Below are 13,529 nucleotides of genomic sequence, written 5' to 3'. Positions count from 1 at the left end.
CGGGTTACGGATGTTGTGGGGCCGAGCCGTATTTGACAGCTCTCGAGGCTGTGAAGTACATTTACACGCTCAAATACACACACACTCCAAGACATAAGTGCCAGATTTATTGCTCACTTAGACTTTGGTGTGTTTTCCCTTAAGGAGAAAAGGCTTTTTTTTGTTGTTGTTCTGAGTGGAGCTGAGAGGCTTTTCACGTCTTTACTGGCTCAAAGATGAGAATTAAAAAAACACAGTGACTGCAGCCGTACCAGAGCAGCCGCACCAGAGCAGCCGCACCAGAGCAGCGCAGCCGTACCAGAGCAGCCGTACCAGAGCTGCGCAGCCGTACCAGAGCAGAGCAGCCGTACCAGAGCAGCCGTACCAGAGCAGCGCAGCCGTACCAGAGCAGAGCAGCCGTACCAGAGCAGAGCAGCCGTACCAGAGCAGCCGTACCAGAGCAGCCGTACCAGAGCAGAGCAGCCGTACCAGAGCAGCCGTACCAGAGCAGCGCAGCCGTACCAGAGCAGAGCAGCCGTACCAGAGCAGCCGTACCAGAGCAGCCGTACCAGAGCAGAGCAGCCGTACCAGAGCAGCCGTACCAGAGCAGCCGTACCAGAGCAGAGCAGCCGTACCAGAGCAGCCGTACCAGAGCAGCCGTACCAGAGCAGCGCAGCCGTACCAGAGCAGAGCAGCCGTACCAGAGCAGCCGTACCAGAGCAGAGCAGCCGTACCAGAGCAGCCGTACCAGAGCAGCCGTACCAGAGCAGAGCAGCCGTACCAGAGCAGCCGTACCAGAGCAGCGCAGCCGTACCAGACCAGAGCAGCCGTACCAGAGCAGCCGTACCAGAGCAGAGCAGCCGTACCAGAGCAGAGCAGCCGTACCAGAGCAGAGCAGCCGTACCAGAGCAGCCGTACCAGAGCAGAGCAGCCGTACCAGAGCAGCCAAGTGTCGAATTTGTACATATTTCTGATTTATTTCTTGTTTTTTCCTCTTTTTTAGTTTTCTGTGTAAAAACAGATGAAGGATAAAAACTCAAGGATATGAATTTATGAACATTCAGTGGATGTGTTAAACTATGAATGAATTGATTGCAAAAAAATGAAAAAGAACATAAAATGTTTCTTAAAGGACAACAAAAAAAGAGGAGCATCCGTCTTCTGTGTCTTCAGGACTTTAAAGATTCATGCTGCTGGATGAGAGCCAGTTGTGTTTACTGGTTTCAACAAGTCACGTTAATATTATTGTTCATGCAAATGAGACTCCAAAACACATTTGCCTAAAAACTCTTCCTGCATCACAACACATTTGCTTAGAAACGATCCTTCAGCCGAGGACACTTCCCTTTGCAGCATGAACAGACACGCAGTCGCATATACGATGAGGCAGAAGTAATTACAGTAAATGTAAAGTAGCAGAGCAGTGGAGGGTGTGAACGTGTTCGCCGCCCGCCGAAGGGTTGCTTGTTTGTTTTTTTCTCAGAGTGAGAACGAGAGAGCAGTGGTTCTAGAAAGAAGCTGCTGGTCACCTGAAATGTGATTGTTCCACTCAGCTGACAAACTCCCTTCACTCCCAGATTGTCAGGGTGATGCAGACCGACGCTCAAGAATCCATCCAAACAAGGACAGAATTCTTTATGGGAAGAAAAAGGACGAAAATATCATGTTGAATAACTGATAATGGGACAAGAGGGCGGCATGGCTCAGGTAGAGAGACCATCTAGCAACTGAAGGGTCGATGGTTCGATTCCCACTTCCCCTGGTGACCATGTCCAAGTGTCCTTGAGCAAGATACTGAACCTCTAATTGCTCCTGATGGCCCTGTGATGGACTGGTGACCCATCCAGGGTGAACCCCGCCGAACTGAACCTCCAACATCCACCAGTCTGGTGTTTACTGGTGGATCTGATGTAGAACTGAACCTCCACCATCCACCAGTCTGGTGTTTACTGGTGGATCTGATGTAGAACTGAACCTCCACCATCCACCAGTCTGGTGTTTACTGGTGGATCTGATGTAGAACTGAACCTCCAACATCCACCGGTCTAGTGTTTACTGGTGGATCTGATGTAGAACTGAACCTCCAACATCCACCAGTCCGGTGTTTACTGGTGGATCTGATGTAGAACTGAACCTCCACCATTCACCGGTCTGGTGTTACTGGTGGATCTGATGTAGAACTGAACCTCCACCATCCACCAGTCTGGTGTTTACTGGTGGATCTGATGTAGAACTGAACCTCCACCATCCACCAGTCCGGTGTTTACTGGTGGATCTGATGTAGAACTGAACCTCCACCATTCACCGGTCTGGTGTTTACTGGTGGATCTGATGTAGAACTGAACCTCCACCATTCACCGGTCCGGTGTTTACTGGTGGATCTGATGTAGAACTGAACCTGCTGATATCTGTAGCTGCTGGGAACCAAACACCTGATTTCAGAAACTTAAGCAAAGACCTGTTGCCTTGGGGATGAAGCAGCACTCAACAATGTGAACTCACCTCCAGGTGTTAGGACTCAATCTCACGCCACTCTCATGTTAATATCTACGGTGGCCCCGAGGGACAAAACACAACGACATTTCCCAAAACAAAAAGCAATAGACAATAGCGATAGGCCAGTTAGCCACCCTCGTTAGTTATCAGCGGTTTTAAAATAGTCCCTTATGATTTCAATATCCTCTTCAATCCTTTCAAACTCAGTTTAAAATTCGTAGAAGGATGCTGCTGAGAGTTGTACGCAAAAGGAACAGGAAATGACATAAGTGAACTGTCACCAAACTTGGGTTTGTCCAATCACAAACAAGAATGTTGTCCCTACCCTTTCCGTAATCTGAAATGTTGTGTTTTGCCCCCCAGGGCCACCGTAAAGACCTCATCTTGTTCTGTATACATTTGGTTCCCAAAAACACTCCCAATGAAAAACCCACCCATTTCAACTCACTCTTTTCTCTTATTGGGTTCCATGAAAACACACTTTTGGCTCTCATTCGTCAATTATCAACAGAAATGTTGGGATATTGTTTGCAGATCTGCAGCACTGGTTTTTAGGTGTTTGTGTTTCAGATGACGCCCAGAGGAGCACCTTTCAGACTCTCCCCAAGCACACAGGTGTTTGTTTTCATCGTCTAATACCAACTATGGCGTTCTACCTGGTGAAGCTGAAACACCAGCAAGAAGGAGAACTCATTTACAGCTGCAGGCCAGCTTTGATGCAGAGCTGATGCTTTATGTACACGCAAAACTTTTAACCATCGCTGACACCTGTTCTGAGCTGCATTTGCATCCATAAAGGGATGCAAAAATATTGCAGGTACACTCCACACTAATTATATGGCGTTTGTACCACCTGTGGCGGTGCAGCAGAGGTGTGGGGAAGGGTGCTAATTCCTTCTGATGGCCGATGTGACAGCAAGAGCCAATTACCAGAAAAAAGCTACACCGACCCGCTGAACTGGCCGGCTGTTTTCTTGCTCATTGTTTTGCTGCGTGCTTCTCCTCAGCAGTCCAGGCTCCCTCTGCCAGCCCAGCGCTGCTCCAGCCACTGGGGACGTGTGGTCTTTATTAAGGAGAGGAAGTGAGCCAACGAGCACTGCAGGCCCAACATCCAACCAATCCTCTTTCTCCCCTTGTGGCACTTTTCACATTTGGGGCCAGCTTATCGCTTGCACCTCTAGCAGGGTTCTATATGAGGCCCCGTGTCTTTCCCCAAGAACCGTTGCCTGTTTTTTTTAGCACGCTGTGAGTCTGGCTGGCTTACTATTTGTGCAGATGAGTGTCAGAGCAGGCACACCCTCTGCAGGCCTGTTCCCATGGGAACGGCAGTGATAGCGAACAGCTTGTTTTTGTGTTTTTTGGCAATGTTGCCACTGCTGAAGTAGAGACAAACACTGGGGAGGTCTGATATGCAAAAATGTTGCCAGGTATGCAAAAAGAATGTTTTCTTTTTGACTTTTACACCCCCACTGAGCGGAACCTCCCTCACTTATCAGTGGGCGGTGCCAATCAAGGAGTTTCTGTTTCAGCGCTCACTGCACACCGCAAGCTGACAGGCTGAACTTGTTCTTGAGGGTTCACAATTCTCAGGTGGACCACAAGATCCGTTCTAGTCAAATATCTGCAGGTTACTGTTACACGTCTCCACACGCTTGGACGCAGACACTTGGCTTTGGCTTTGACCTCTCTGTGTCTCACAGAGAATTTAACACTACATAAACAGGAAAACAGTTTTTCCAAGTCCCCATTTTGCATTAAATGTAGGGTGATAACATCGCTGTTGGGTTAGCTGACATCATTAGCATATTTCCTTAAAAACAAAAAAACAAATCACCTCAAAGGACAAAGAGGGTTTGGAATGAATGAGCTGATGACGTCGTGAAACAAAAGGACGCTCCTGCAGCTTTGTGAAAAGCTATAAAAGATTAATGTCAGACAAACAAAATCGTCGCCATCTGCGTTCAGGAACAAAAAACAAATTCCCCCCAGCGGCCTTCACACATCAAAGACATCTCCATATTGGTTTTATAGATTTTTTTGTTTTTACAAATACTAGACAGAGCAGGGGAGCTCACAGTGAAATGAAAGTGTACATTTATTGTGTGAATTACCAGCTGACATTATGGCATGAAAACATGGAGCAGGAGAGCCTGCGTCTGGCTCCGTGCTGGGAGAGAGAGCAGCACGGGGAGAGCAAACTCCTGTCCTGCTTGCCCTCTCGCCTGGGACGACCGGGTAATTACATCATGCGGAGATGGAATGAAAGCACTTTACAAGCCAACGTAAGTGAAATGCTTTATTGCACGCGGAATTGCCAATTAAAAATCAACACCTGGAACGCAGAGGCTGGGCTCAAACAGCCCTCCCCCAGTGACAGGGCAGAACCGGTTGGTCCCCTGCTCCTGAGAGGCCCCTGGAGAATGTTTTTCTTTCCAGCCTTTTTTTTCCTCCTCCTCTTTATTTGTGAAAAGCTGCCGACAATGCAGCTTCACATTGACTCATATAGCCCATAAGTCACCTTGGCCCGGCGTGCTCTTAAACGTATTAATAAAGCCCATTTCCTGGGTAGAGCATATGGCAGGGCTACAACGTAAACCTGCTCAGGACACGCCACTGAAAAAGAAAACAGCTGTGATTCTCTCCAGCACCCATTTGAGGTACCCCCCTGTCCAACACACACACACGGATCCAGCCAGTCCTGTCCTGTCCCAGATGTGTTCCACGCTCAGCTCAGTTTCCCCGAGAGAGAGAACTGAACAAACAGAAAGCTGGAGAAAAGAAAGATGTCTTTCTTACATCTCGACCGCTCCTCCAGAACACCCATGGACCACTATCTACCCCTCACAAAGGAGACTTGTCCTCAAGCTCCTTTGGATGAATCAAGCTGGTTTGGCCCCTCCATCATAAAATGAGACCACAAAGCCGTTCTCTCACCAGGGGTCTGGTTTTTACGGAGTCACATCCGCTGGAGCTGATCGCGGCCACGCCAGACGATTATTTTGATTCCACCACCTCTGGTTCCACGCTCTGCGATGCCTGGCCAGTCTATTTTTAACAGAAGCCGTGTTGATTTTCAAAGTAAAAGAAACTGGCAGACTCTCGATCGCAAGCCACATCAGAGGATTTTCATCATGGCCGACGAGACGCTCCTCTGAGGCAGCTGAAGGTGAGCAGACTGCAGGACCGGAGAACGACGACTGAGGAAAGGACATTGACCAAACACAAAAAGAATCAAAATGTCGGGACCAAAACCTCAGTCAGAATAAAGCCATGCTGCAGCTTTGATGTCAAAGGGATCTGTTCAATAGTTACGGACCCAAAGAAAGATTCATCAGTAAAAGTCAATTCCATATCAGCTCTCCAGGAAATTCAGGGGACGATCACCATCAAACGCTAAGAATCCTAAAATATGGAAATGATTGTGGCGCTTGAACACAGGACATCCTGGTAACGCAGCGTGTCGCTCAGAACGGCGGTGTCGGCGTTCAGTGACAACAGCCTCTTGATAAGAACTTCATTGGTGGAAGGAAACAATTCACAGTCCAAAGCACTTGATCTGGATCGAAGCTGTCGGCGTCTCCCACTTCCAGCCTGCTGGCGCCCACCCGCCACGACATCCGTGTTGCCCTCGCAGGAGATGATCCTCACTTATTCTGGTTTTTTTTGGTGGTGCTGCCATATAATCTGAACCCATTTCATGCCATTGCATGTTAGGATGTAGTCTGGTAACTTCACATGTTCTCTGTTTGACTGTCCTGAATTAAGTAACTATAGAATCACAAACATGAGGAAGAGGAACAAACAAAGCAGCAGAACTGGAGCCTCGACGCCTCTGGGAGGCGGGAGCGGCACAACAGCTTCATTCGGAGAGATCGTGAACGTGTTCACCAACATTTCAAGCAATACATTTTTTTTCCTTGGGATATTTTTGTTCGGTGTAAAATGGTGGATTGACCAACCATCAGCCTGGCCGACGATGTCATCCCTGCAGTCACGCAGCCAGCTCGGCTAAAATCAATGAACGAACAAGCAAGTCTGCATGACAAGGAAAGTAAAATGGTCACAAGTGGCACCCTGACTTCAGCGCTCCCCAGCAGCTGACTGGCATTTTTACCACTCCCCTGCTACTGGAGTTGCCACTCCGCCTGGCAACCAAATGTCACAGCCGCAAAAAAAAATTTTCATCAACTCATGATGCCATGACAACACCCGGTGACAACAATGCCACGGGCGGCACCATGACGACGGGACGCAGGCACACATTTGTGGTGTCAGACAGAAGGCCATATTTATTTAGCAAATGTCTTTACCAGCAGCAGCAGCTCACTACTGACAGTCTCATGTAGGCCAAACAGGCTGAACCAGCCTTAATGCACCGCAGATCACTTCTGGTCCTGGTTCTGGCCCCGAGGACCTCCATAAAAGCAGCTGGATACTTGATGATAAGATGGGTTGTCGTGAAGAAAAGTGGAGTGGATGAGTTACACCCGGAACAGGGCTCATGCCCCCTGTGGGCTTCAGTCAAAGTGCTTCCTGCAAATTCAGAGCCAGGAGCAAAGACTAATGTACCTCTCATATCTAAATAATATCTGCTGCACATCGTCCTCATAACTGGTGGCGTGCGCTCGCAATCCAATATTATTACTGGTTAAACGGGCACCGTTGTGAGGAGGTTCCATAAAAACATGGTGTCACGTTCCATCTCCCTGCCTTCTCGGTCATTAAACACTGCCAGGGAGACACGCAAGGTTATCCTTGTGGTTTATGCCGAAGTGTTTGTACAGTAACTGGCTACACTGGCTGGTGACCAGTAATCCCTGTGTGTGTGTGTGTGTGTGTGTGTGTGTGTGTGTGTGTGTGTGTGTGTGTAACTGTATGATGAGGCAGGTGCTGGTGTAAAACCTGCCTCCTCTGATGTCATCTGTCAGGGACTACTACAATCTAAACTTGAGCTTTTGTTGAAGAAAAAAATCCAGTATCTGTGATTGAAACAATACTACTATTTAAAAATACTACATTACAAGAGCCGTGCTACATCCTGCCTACATAAAAAATACTACATTACAAGAGCCGTGCTACATCCTGCCTACATAAAAAATACTACATTACAAGGGCCGTGCTACATCCTGCCTACATAAAAAATACTACCTTACAAGAGCCGTGCTACATCCTGCCTACATAAAAAATACTACATTACAAGGGCCGTGCTACATCCTGCCTACATAAAAAATACTACATTACAAGAGCCGTGCTACATCCTGCCTACATAAAAAATACTACATTACAAGGGCCGTGCTACATCCTGCCTACATAAAAAATACTACATTACAAGAGCCGTGCTACATCCTGCCTACATAAAAAATACTACCTTACAAGGGCCGTGCTACATCCTGCCTACATAAAAAATACTACATTACAAGAGCCGTGCTACATCCTGCCTACATAAAAAATACTACATTACAAGAGCCTTGCTACATCCTGCCTACATAAAAAATACTACATTACAAGGGCCGTGCTACATCCTGCCTACATAAAAAATACTACATTACAAGAGCCGTGCTACATCCTGCCTACATAAAAAATACTACATTACAAGAGCCGTGCTACATCCTGCCTACATAAAAAATACTACATTACAAGGGCCGTGCTACATCCTGCCTACATAAAAAATACTACATTACAAGAGCCGTGCTACATCCTGCCTACATAAAAAATACTACATTACAAGGGCCGTGCTACATCCTGCCTACATAAAAAATACTACATTACAAGAGCCGTGCTACATCCTGCCTACATAAAAAATACTACATTACAAGAGCCGTGCTACATCCTGCCTACATAAAAAATACTACATTACAAGAGCCGTGCTACATCCTGCCTACATAAAAAATACTACATTACAAGAGCCGTGCTACATCCTGCCTACATAAAAAGAGAAGAATGTGATGAAGGGGACGGTGGCTGGGAGCCTCTGACCGCCGTTTCATCACATCTGACATCGGTCTTGTGTCACCAGCCTGTCGCTGTTGTAGCCGGTGTAGGGAGCTAGTTTGAACCACTACAGCATGACGCTATTAGCCAGAGGGGTTGCCTAGCAACATTGGCTGAGCTTAGTGATAGTCCACTTACACTTAGCCCAACTAGTGGTTGGAGGTTGTGTTTATCAGTTACCTGTGCCACCTTGGGTTGGTAAATCAGATGTAAACCAACTCAACAACCTGGCTGTGCGTCTGCAGGGCCACTCAGAGCCTGGGCTCTCTTCTCGTGTCAACCAATACTCTGATACCGTGACTCAGCACCGCGGCCCGACGGTACTTCTTTGTAATAACAGATTTAATATCACTCGTAAAAAAATGAAAACCTAACTTCTTCATTTGCCAGCGTGCTGCTATCATTCGCTGCAGGGGGCTTTCAGGCTATCAGATGTGACTCACTCCTCTGCACTTGAGACCACTTGTGCTCACCATCACGCTGACTTCGGTGAGAAGGAGGTGCAGGGGTGACTTCACGTGGTCTCTCCCTCTCTCCTGCTCCCTCTGTCTCGCTCTTTGTCACCCAGAAGTGCCCTCAGGTACCACAGCAACGGTGCAGTACTCACACATCACAGCTGGTGCCTGTGCCAGTACAGAGATGGGAGTTAGGCAACAGTTCAGTGACCAACCCGGGTTTCGTCATTCTAGCCTCCAACCCTCTGAATACCAGACCAAACCACCTGTGGACCATAATTCATTGCAGCATTTGGGCTGACAGCGTGGCCTGTCACTGACCAGCCCCATGTTGCTATGTGGCCACATGAAAAACGGAAGGGGACGGCAGAACAACGTCCTCAGACACAGCAGTTATTTCCAGATTTTGGCTGATTCCTCCTGCTGACTCTTGGTGAATTATTGGACTCGTTCAGCATTTATGGAGCTGAAACCAGGTGAGAAATGAGGAACCATCAATCCAGACGAGATGCTGTTAAATTCCTGAGTCTCCTCAAATTGTTATCTCGAAGAAATCTTCATCTTAAAATTAACAATTCAACTAAAACTGGCAAAAAAAAAAAGGTCATATAAAATGTTCACACACAAAGTACAAGTAACTCAAAGTTGTACTTGGGCGTGTACTTAGATGTATTACTTGAGTAAATATGTTTAACATGACGGCGTGTTTTTAGCCCCGCTAAAACACGGCGTCATGGCTGGGAGCTCCGGGCTACAGTCAGCAGGGAGACTACAAACATGGAGTCAGTTTTTCTTAACAACTTGGCATGTGGAGGCTCCAGGACTTGGCTTACATCAGACCAGCAGCATGGAACGATTTTATGATTTTATTATGTCTTTTTTGTAGGTTTAAAAGTTGTTATTCACTTGGTCCCCTTTCCTGTGAAACTCCAGCCGTCTTTTATGGCCTAAAAGAGGGGGAGCAGATCATGACGGAATTTCCCTTTTTGGGTGAAACATCCCTTTAATTCCTTTGACGACTGCTCTCCTACTGTTTCACGAAACACCACAAAACAGAGCGAGTGCGACCTGCTGGTGCATTCAGCTGAACTTATTCATGTTTTCATGGTGTGCAGTTGAAAATCAAATTACACTTTCGTAGTGAAATCTCACCAGAGGGTCAAACATCCAACTGTGGCGCTTTTGAGCACGACAGAGGTTTCCAGGGAAACATACAAACGCAGGGCGACATCACGTGTGCTAACAGCACGATGGGCAGACGCTCCAGGAAGCAGAGAGGAAGTATTAACCGATAGAAACGAAGGTCTCGTCCACCAGCAGAGGCCAGAGCTTCTGATGCCTGAGCGGAGCTGCTAAAGTCATTTGGAGCTGCAACTCAATCTCCTACGTGTGACGGCCTCAGTCGAACGTCAGCAGCAAAGGCCTGAAGTGGAGTGACACGAGCCCAGGACGCATTCATCGACATGCTCCACCCCCCCGCTTGGCGACGGCCTGCTCTAACAACGTACCTGCACAGCACATCTGAGTCAGGAATAATATCCATTTTGACTTGCTGAAATATTCATTGGCACACCTTGGGTGCACCAGAGGAGGTGTAGTGTGTCAAGGACACGGCAGCAGTGATCATCCAAACCCCTGGAAATACAAGCTAATCACTGTGAGCTCATCCAATACAGGAAAAATGACAAAGATGCATTTCTGGCTAAATTCTTTTTACAGCGTTTATCATTCAATCATTGATTTGAGCAGTAATCTGATCAGGTCAAAGCTCCACTGGCTCCCTTCTGCTCTGTTCAACATTCAAGTACAACAATGGAATGCACAAAGGTAGTTTGAGTCTGCCAGTTCACCTCAGCTCATACTGGCCTCCATTAGCACACGTGTTACAGAAGCAGGAGTCGCCATCAGTGGAAACAGTCGCTGCTGACAGGGAGCGAGAGGCGGGGTTAGTCATCACATCAAACCTCAAAAGGCCAAAAACACAAAAAGGCAACTGCACATGAAACCAAACTCATTCTCATACCTAAAAATAAAAGCAAAAAAATTACTTCATAAACCACAGAGATTGAACCTGACCTGTCACTGAGGCAGAATTTGCAGACAAGCATCTTTCACTGCAAGATTCATCCGAAGCATCGTCTTCGTCGTCCTCCTCTGCTTCATCCGGTGGAAGCCCAGACTGTCCTCTCCCAGCCACGTCCACCGGCTCTTCCGGGGGAATCCCGAGGCGTTCCCAGGCCAGCCGAGAGGTATAATCCCTCCAGCGTGTCCTGGGTCGGCCTCCTCCCGGTAGGACATGCCTGGAACACCTCCTGAGGGAGGCGTCCTCACCAGATACCTGAAGCACCTCCACTGACTCCTCTACCTGGAGGAGCAGCAGCTCTACTCTGAGTCCCTCCTGAAGGACGGAGCTTCTCACCCTGTCTCTAAGGGAGAGCCCAGCCTCCCTGAGGAGGAAACTCATTTCAGCCGCTTTATTCTTGATCTCGTTCTTTCAGTCATTACCCAGAGTTCATGACCACAGGTGAGGGTTGGAACAGAGATTGACAGGTAAATCGAGAGCTTCTCCTTCTACCTGGAATTCCTCGAGGCGCAGCATATGAACAGAAGAGCATCTGCTGAGCTGCTCCGGTTGACCTTTTACGCGGATGTCTGCGTTCCATACAATGGTGGAATATTCTGGCGGGTGCTGTGAGAGGCCACCCTACTGACCAGGAGCTCGGTGTCTTGCTCAAAGACACTTTGACACAACCTCCTGAGGAAGGAGGGACTGAACCAGGAACCCTGCGATTACTAGACAGCTGCTCTGCCTGCTGAGTCATGTCAGACCTCTCCTGGAACGGAAGAATACCTGAGGGGAATCGGAGTTCTGCTGATGCTCTAACATTCTCTTTAATTGAAGCTGCATTTGATATGGCGCTGTGGTGACACCCACTCAATACGCTATACTGTCTGAGTGAATTTTAATTAGCGTACAGGGAATTAACTGATTTGCATGATGATCATGACACACTTCCACCGTTCACACACTAAACACCAGCAGCCAATAACAGAGGAGGTGCCGACTTTCAGTTTTTCCTCCAAGAAGAGTTTCCATGATCTAACTAAAATGTTTATCAGGGTCGACTTACTTCTTCATCGCTCATGTGTATTGGCTGGTTGTCACGGTGACATCATCATGCTGTTATTACATTCAGTAGAGATGAAGAAGAAAAAGACCCTCGTTGACGTGTCAAACACAGAACTGCCCCCCAACCCTGCGGCTCACATCGGCTCCATGAAGCGTTTTGCTCTCATTTTAGTTTTTACTGCCAGAACCGTTCATGTGGCTGCTGCCTCAGATTTAGAGCTGAGGTGAAAGGCTCACTAGTTTTGGTCTTATTTTAGTCAACTATGTCCACCATTTTAGTCTTGTTTTCAAAATGTAAGCAACACGACACGATGCAAGTTTGGCGACTACTTGTCTTTATTTTCCTCTCCTCTTTCTGCTCTCACTGTGACACTCTTGTTTGTGCACAGTTCAAGCGTCATGGGTTCCACCTGCTGCTGGACCTGCATCCACGCAGCAACGTGACCTTCAGCTTCTCTGTTCTGTTTTGTCTCCTCAATGACAACAACAAGACGTTTCCTGATCAATGACTCGTCACAGAAAAAAGACTCAGATTGACATCATTCTCATCAACCTAATTCAAAAAGCTACGCTGTTCTGCGCCTCTCACTGCCAAACACACAAACCAGAAATTAACCAAGGCTTCACTACTAATTTGTGATTTAAAAAAAAAAAAATTGTATTAAGAAAGTCTGGGAAAACAGTTTCAAAAGGAAAGAGTCTGATTCATCACAGCGTGGTTTGGATACTTTCCATCCACCTGGTGCGTCCTGTCCAAATGTTTACCTCTTTCTTCATTTGTTCAGCTGTCTTGTCATCTCTGCAGACTCTCCTTAAACATACACAAAGACCAGAGAGCACCCAGCGCATCATTTGCAGCGAGAGAAACTCAGCAGGCTGCTTGATTGAGCGAGAACATAAAGGCTGAGAGAAATTCTTCTTCAAGTGAAAGTTCAGAGACGCAGAATTATTTCTGTTTGAGAAAAACAACTTTACAGGAAACCCCACCTTCATGTGCGACTCACACCCCTCGCCTTCATCCTGACTCGATCGATACAGCAGCGCCAGAGAAGAGGAGCACCTCGGAACATCTGACTGTGGACGGGTCTCCTCATTACGCGCTGCAGCTCGAGCTTGGAGAGATTTCAAGTCAAAGGTCACTCACTAATACCTCCCCTCTCTCACATCCTCTCGTGTCTGTAAACACAGAACATTTTTCCATTACCTGACACCGCTCAGGCTGATTTTATGTAAACACATCCTGGGAATGTCGGACAAATGGGAAACTCACCTCTTTATTTGTTATAGGAGGCTCAAAAAATCACAAGTGATGCACACATGCATATGCAGCACATGCAGGAAGGGCCCTTATAGCTGCAGCTCAGATGTGATTTTAGGTTCAGGCTTCATCTGGGACGAGAAATGTCAGCAAAGTCCCTGTTTATCCTGCAAACACTGTTTTGCCATTTGGCTGCGTGCCTGTTGCCCGACATGCTCCG

At 47.4% G+C, this 13,529-nt stretch overlaps 1 long non-coding RNA gene across 1 annotated transcript; it reads right to left on the bottom strand.

The window, feature by feature from the left end:
* Positions 1 to 12,483: 12,483 nt before the first annotated feature.
* On the bottom strand, positions 12,484 to 13,525 carry LOC147242172 (uncharacterized). The gene is made up of 4 exons (XR_015110626.1): positions 13,322 to 13,525; positions 13,039 to 13,227; positions 12,817 to 12,862; positions 12,484 to 12,524 (listed from the first exon to the last, which is right to left on the bottom strand). It is a non-coding gene; the product is annotated as an uncharacterized LOC147242172 (long non-coding RNA).
* Between the last annotated feature and the right edge of the window lie 4 nt (positions 13,526 to 13,529).

Source organism: Aulostomus chinensis, chromosome 20 (assembly GCF_037954235.1).
Source record: "Aulostomus chinensis isolate RoL2024-O1b breed Wild chromosome 20, RoL_Achi_v1.0, whole genome shotgun sequence".
In the NCBI taxonomy this organism is placed as follows: Eukaryota; Metazoa; Chordata; class Actinopteri; order Syngnathiformes; family Aulostomidae; genus Aulostomus; species Aulostomus chinensis.
The sequence above is the reverse complement of the archived record's forward strand: the minus strand, read 5'-3'. Positions and strand labels throughout refer to the sequence as shown.